This window comes from Ursus maritimus, unplaced genomic scaffold (assembly GCF_017311325.1).
Source record: "Ursus maritimus isolate PB19 unplaced genomic scaffold, ASM1731132v1 scaffold_19, whole genome shotgun sequence".
NCBI classification, from domain to species: domain Eukaryota; kingdom Metazoa; phylum Chordata; class Mammalia; order Carnivora; family Ursidae; genus Ursus; species Ursus maritimus.
In genome coordinates, this window is record NW_024424341.1 from 41445816 (window position 1) to 41452017 (window position 6202).

Sequence of the window (6202 nt, forward strand, 5' to 3'; positions counted from 1 at the left end):
CATTTGAGGAGGTAAAGGGCCCCATGGGAGGGCCCCAGTGGGTGTGAGAAAAGCAGCCATGACATGAGTTAAAGCTGAAATGTGGCAAGGATCAGAAAATTGGGGGCTTGAGAGCCATGAGAGGACACATGATGTTTATTCTAAGGATAATGGGAATGTGTCAAGGGCTTTAAGCCGAGGGAGTAACCTTATATGATCTATGATTTTTGAAAGACCTACCGGCAGCTGTGCAGAAATGGGCAAGAGGCTGGAGGCAGAGAATGCAGACACGAGTTTATTTCATTTTACTCAGGTGATATAATGGCTGGATCTACAGGAAAGGCAGAATACTAAAGAAGATTTGTGCAAAATATATTGTAGATGTATTTGTTCTTAGATGGGAGGTCCCTGGAGTCGGGCAACATGACCAGAGTCCAGGAGTTTGTCTTGCTGGGCTTGTCTGCCAGTCTGGGCATGAGGGGCGTCCTGTTTGCCATCTTCTTGACCCTCTACCTGCTGGCCCGGCTCCTGGAGAACACGCTCATCGTCTGTCTCATCTGCAGCCACAGCGGAGCTCCGCGAAGCCCATGTACTTCTTCCTGGGCAACCTGAGCTGCCTGGAGATGTGCTACGTGTCAGTGACCACGCCCAGCCTGCTCGTGGGGCTGTGGACTGAGACCCTTCCACGTGCCCTTCACAGCCTGCATGACCCAGCTCTTCTTCTTGCGTCTTCCCTCATCTGCACGGAGTGCCCACCACTCGGCCTCCACTGGCCTATGACCGCTCACGTGGCCATCTGCCGCCCGCTCCACTACCCACTGCTCCTTGAGGCCCCAGAGTCTGCCTGAGCCAGCCGTGTCCTCATGGCTTGGGGGACTGCTGAGTCTCGGTGGTCAAGACGTCTTGCATCGCCAGCCTGTCGTGCACTGCATGGCCCCAACGTCCTCAGCCAATTTTTCTGTGATGTCTCTCCTCTGCTCAACCTTTGTCCTGCACCCGCGTAGCTGGCCGAGCTGGTGGACTTCATCTCTGCCATAAATCATCTTCTGTGGAACACTGTTGGTAGCACTTTGGCCTCCTGCTTTTTCAGCCATGTCGGGGTGGCGTGCTCCGCATGCCGTCAGCCGCTGCTGCTGTACAAGGCCTTTTCCACTGCGCCTCCACCTGATTGTGGTGAAATCTTCTACTCAGCGGCCCTCTTCATCTACTGCACCGTCCCAGCCGCATCAAATCCATGGACCTCAACAAGGTGCTGTCAGTCGTCTACACGGTGGTCACCATGTGCAGCCCCGTCATCTACTGCCCTGCGGAACAGGGAGGTCCATGTGAAACTCGGAAAACTCTCACTGGCCTTGACTGCGATCTTGGATCATTGGACCTCTTGTCTCTCTGATTGAGAGATCTGCCATAGCTCACGAAATTCAACCATGACACCGAAGAAAGCCCAAAAAAAAAAGAAGAGAACAACTGAAGGATACGTTTCCCATCTAATAAACAATGAGTTCGTTTCAGTCAAGAACAAAATCTGAATTACCCATGGGAAAAGTAGCCAATGTCTATGAAAGCAAGTCATCAAAGATGAATGATAAGGGACTGGTAACTCACATGACAGCATGGTCCACTTTATTGTAAACAGAAATGCAAATTCAACAACCCACATCATTTGATTCCTAGAATGACAAACACTTACCAAGTGTTTCTGCTTATGTCCACAAGTAGAGATGAATGTAGATACAGAGATATTCACCAGCATCTTTGTAATGGCGAAAAATCAGAAACAACCTGATACCCATTCAAATGGATGGATTAAATAATTATATTTGTTCTGAGATAAACATTGGAGCTACTAAATAAAGAAATAGATTTATATCTTTGACATGGTGATAAGGGCCGATACACATATGCTAAATAAATTTAGGACAGGGCTTTTTCGCATCAATCCCTTCCCTATCCCTTTGCTACTAGCTACTACCTACCCATATTCCTTTTTAAAAAGATTTTTTACTATTTAGTTATTTTATTTACTTATTTATTTGACTGCGAGAGAGAGTGCATGCACATGTGAGCGGGGAGGGGCAGAGGGAGAGAGGAGCAGAGACTCAACTTGGAGACGCCTGCACAGAGTGTGCGGAGCCCGACCTCACACCTGAGGCCACTTAACTTTCGAGGCGCCGGTCAACAGTTGGATGCTTACCCAACTGAGTCACCCAGGCATCAACCTATATGCATTCTTAATAATTGCCTTTTTAAAAGATTTCATTTACTTATTTGAGAGAGAGAGAGAGCAAACAGTGGGGAGGGGGCAGAGGAGAGGGAGAAACAGACTCCACACTGAGCCCCATGTGCCGGACCCCAGGACCCGACCTGGGTCAGAAGGCAGATGCTAAATATCAACTGAGACACCCAGGAGACCAAATAGTTTTAATAAGCTTTCAATTTTGGTGGGGAAGTCTAGATTATCAATGGCCAAATTTACAGTTATTGCCATACATCTAACAAAGGTGCCCCATTTCACGATCCACATAAAACCATCTCCTGCAGAAGGTTCGTACTTTTGGCTGTCTGGTGGTGTGTATGAGTGCCCTCAAAAACATCTCTGTGTGTGTAGTCTGTCTGTCTGTCTGTGGTAGAAGTTGAGCTTTATTTTTCCATAATAATCCAGCTTTACAAAATGATTGTTGGAAAGACCCTCCCATTAAATTGCATTGGCAATTTTGTCAAAAATCAGATGGAGCATAAAAAGGTGGCTCTTTTTCTTTTTGAAATATTTATTTAAATTCAATTTAGTTAACATGTAATACAGTGACGGTGTCAGGAATAGAATTTAGTGATTCATCAGTTGCCTATAACACCCAGTGCTTATTGCATCACTGCCCTCCCTTAGTAATGCCACATCCCCCAGCACCCCCCATCCCCACCCCTCCCCTCCAGCAACCCTCAGTTTGTTCATATAGTTAGAGTCTCTTATGGTTTGCCTCCCTATTTTGATCATATTTTATTTTCCTTCCCTTCTCTATGTTCATCTGTTTTGCTTCTTAAATTCCACATAGGTGATCATATGATAATTGTCTTTGTCTGCCTGACTTATTTTGCTTAGCATTGGCATACATTATATGCTTTGGCTGCTTGTATTATATCTTGCTATCTCTAGTTCCATCCCATCATTACAGAGAAATGTGAAACTTTCGTTCTTTCTGATGGCTGAGAATATTCCAGTGTGCATAGACACCACATCTTCTTTATCCATTCATCTGTCAATGGACATCTAGGCACTTCACAGTTTGGCTGTTGTGGACATTGGTGCTATGAACATTGGGAATTGCAGGTGCCCTTCAGATCACTACATCAGTATCTTTGGGGTAAATGCCCAGTATAAGATGCAATTGCTGGGTCGGCGAGGTAGCTCTATTTTCAACTTTTGAGGAATCTCATACTGTTTCCCAGAGTGGCTGCACCCGGCATTCCCACCAACCGTGAAGGGATCCCCTTTCTCCACATCCTCTTAACATCTGTCTGTTTCTGACTTGTTAATTGGAGCCATTCTGACTGCTGTGAGGTGGTATCTCACTGTAGTGTTGATTTATGTTTTCCTGATAATGTGGCTCTATCTCTAAGCTCCTTATTTTATTCTCTATCAATCTATTTTGTTTATAGTTTCACCAATAGGAAGTTGTCTTGATTCCAGTGTTGTGCACTGTAAGAAATTAATGTCAGGAATTTTAAGTTCTCCCACTATGTTCTTTGTTAAGGTAGTTTTGGCTCTTCACTAGGTTCTTTACGTTACCATATAAATTTTAGATTCAGCTATGCATTTTTATAAAGAATGTCTCCTTAGATTATAATTATAATTGGATTGAGTCTAGAAATCATTTTGGGAGAGAATTGACATTTTTGACAACACTGAGTCTTTCAAATCATAAATACGGTACACACTTTTCCATTTATGTAGCATGAAATTTTTGAGTGTAGCTGACCTGTGTCCACATTAGTTCAGGTACAACATGGTGACTCCACAAGATCAAACATTCTGCTGTAGTGCTCACCCACGAGAGTGTGGCTACCCACCTGTCACTATACAACCTATTATTATAATTGACCATATTCCCGTGCTGTACCCTTCATCCCCAGCGTCACGCATGGCGTCACTGGAAAACCTGTGCCTCCACTGCCCCTTCACCCATTTGGCCCATCCCCCCCGCCTCCCCTCTGGCAACCATCAATTTGATCTCGAACTGGATCTATTGATGTGGTGTTTGGCTTTATTCCTTTTTATTTTTAGATTCCACACACAGGGATGGAATCATATACGGTATTGTCTTTCTCAGACTGACTTATTTCACTTAGCGTCGCACCCTCCGGGTCCGTTTATGTTAACCCATGATCTCATCTTAGCCAATGTCTGCATGATATTCAGCGTGTTTGTCTAGGGGGCCTGTATGTACATATAGCCACACCACTCGTCATTATCCATTCATCTCAGGATGGACTCTTCGGTTGCTCCATATTTAGCACTTTAACCTGTAGCTGTCCTGTCAGCAATATTTTTCAGATTTTTACTGTAGAGGTTGTGTGAATCTTTCCTTAAATTTATTCCCATGTATTTAATGTTTCGATACTTTTGTATACTTAATCGTTCTATGAAATTTATTTTCCAACTGCCATCTAGTATTTAGAAACAAAACTGGTTTCTGTGCATTCGTCCTGTATCCCACAATCTTCATAATCTCATGTTTGGCTTTATCATGTGTTCATAGATTCCTCAGGCTTTCTGTGCAAATAATCATGTACCATACCACAGTATGTGTAATTTCCTTGTTTTTCCCCAGTTTTTGTACCTTTTCCTTCTCTAGCCTTGGATCACAGTGTATTTTATGCACCTGGCCTATGAGCTGCAGATCCACGAGAGCTGAGTGTTGGAGTTCCTGTGGGTCTTCTTCTTTTGAGCAATACATGCATAAAGATGTGACCGCCGGGGCGCCTGGGTTTAGGCTCAGGTCCTGATCTCAGAGTCGTGAGATGGAGCCCCCTCCCCTGTGTCGGCTCTGTGCTGAGCAGGGAGCCTGTTTAAGAGTCCCTCCTCCCTCTCCCTCTTCCCCTCCCCGCCTGCGCTCGCTCATGCTCTCCGGCTCTCAAACACAAAACAACCCGTGACCGCGGACTTACCCCTGAGCTGCACCTGGGCGCTCAGAGGCTCTGCATCGTTTCTCCTGACCTTGGAACATGGATTTGCGGGCCTTTCCCACTCCCAGCGGCTGCTCCGAGGACACGGCCTTGAGGCAGTGAGGCGATGCTGGAAAGACCTGCCTGAGCCCCGTTAGCACCTCTTCATAAACTCAGGAGGTTTGGAGGGCGGATCAGGGACCCCTGTGTCTTGGTGCTGCCCAAGACCGGGCTGTGTAAGTTCCCTTCACTATTAAAATTGTCACCTACCAACCTGGAGTGGCCGGCCTCCCTCTTCGGTCCCTTCCTGCCGTCTGTGTGTGGGGCCAGCTTCCAGGTGCACCAGCGAAGCTCCCTAGACGGCTCCCTTCAGTGTATTTCCAACGGGGTGGTCCCCCGTGCTTTTTCATCTTTCCAAAATACTGACCACTCTCACCGGTCAGGACTCTGGTCTTAACATGACTTTACATTCCACGGTTCTTGCTGCTTACGGCCCTAGGAAAATTTTTAGTCTGGAAATTACCCCATTTTGAAAGCATCTTTCCCCCCTCAAAATACAGGTATCCCTAATCCCCACATGACTCCAAACAAGAGGATAATTTCGCTTCCCCGTCCGCATTCAGCCCGCCTCCTGTGCCTCTCGTTGTGCCACCGGACTCCCCTCTTCATGCTGGGTCGGCCGCACGGGATGACGCGTTCCTGAGCCTGCACGTTGGGCTGAGGACAAAGCCACGGAGGAGCTAGAACGTGGTAACGAAGGAGCTCAGACTTCCAGCGCCCGCCACCCACGCTGGTGTCTGAAAGCCCGCAGCGCCCCCACCCCTGGGACAACCACGCCCTCCCCAGGGGTTTCCAACAGTCTCGGCACCAAGAAATGGCTCTTTTTGCTCTTTTATTTACTATCGGGTGTGACCTCGTGTCTTATTCTACTTTCAGGGCTTCATCTTTAACGCTGTATTTCACCCACAATATTTTGTATCAGTTTGAACAATTATAATTTCAAAGAGCACTGTTTAACATTTGCTCATTAAAATACAAATTTTAGGGGCACCTGGGTGGCTCA

General features: G+C 46.5%; 1 pseudogene; it reads left to right on the forward strand.

Annotated features, from left to right (window-relative positions):
• The first annotated feature begins 360 nt into the window (after positions 1-360).
• Positions 361-1376, forward strand: LOC103677278 (annotated as a pseudogene).
• Positions 1377-6202: the final 4826 nt, after the last annotated feature.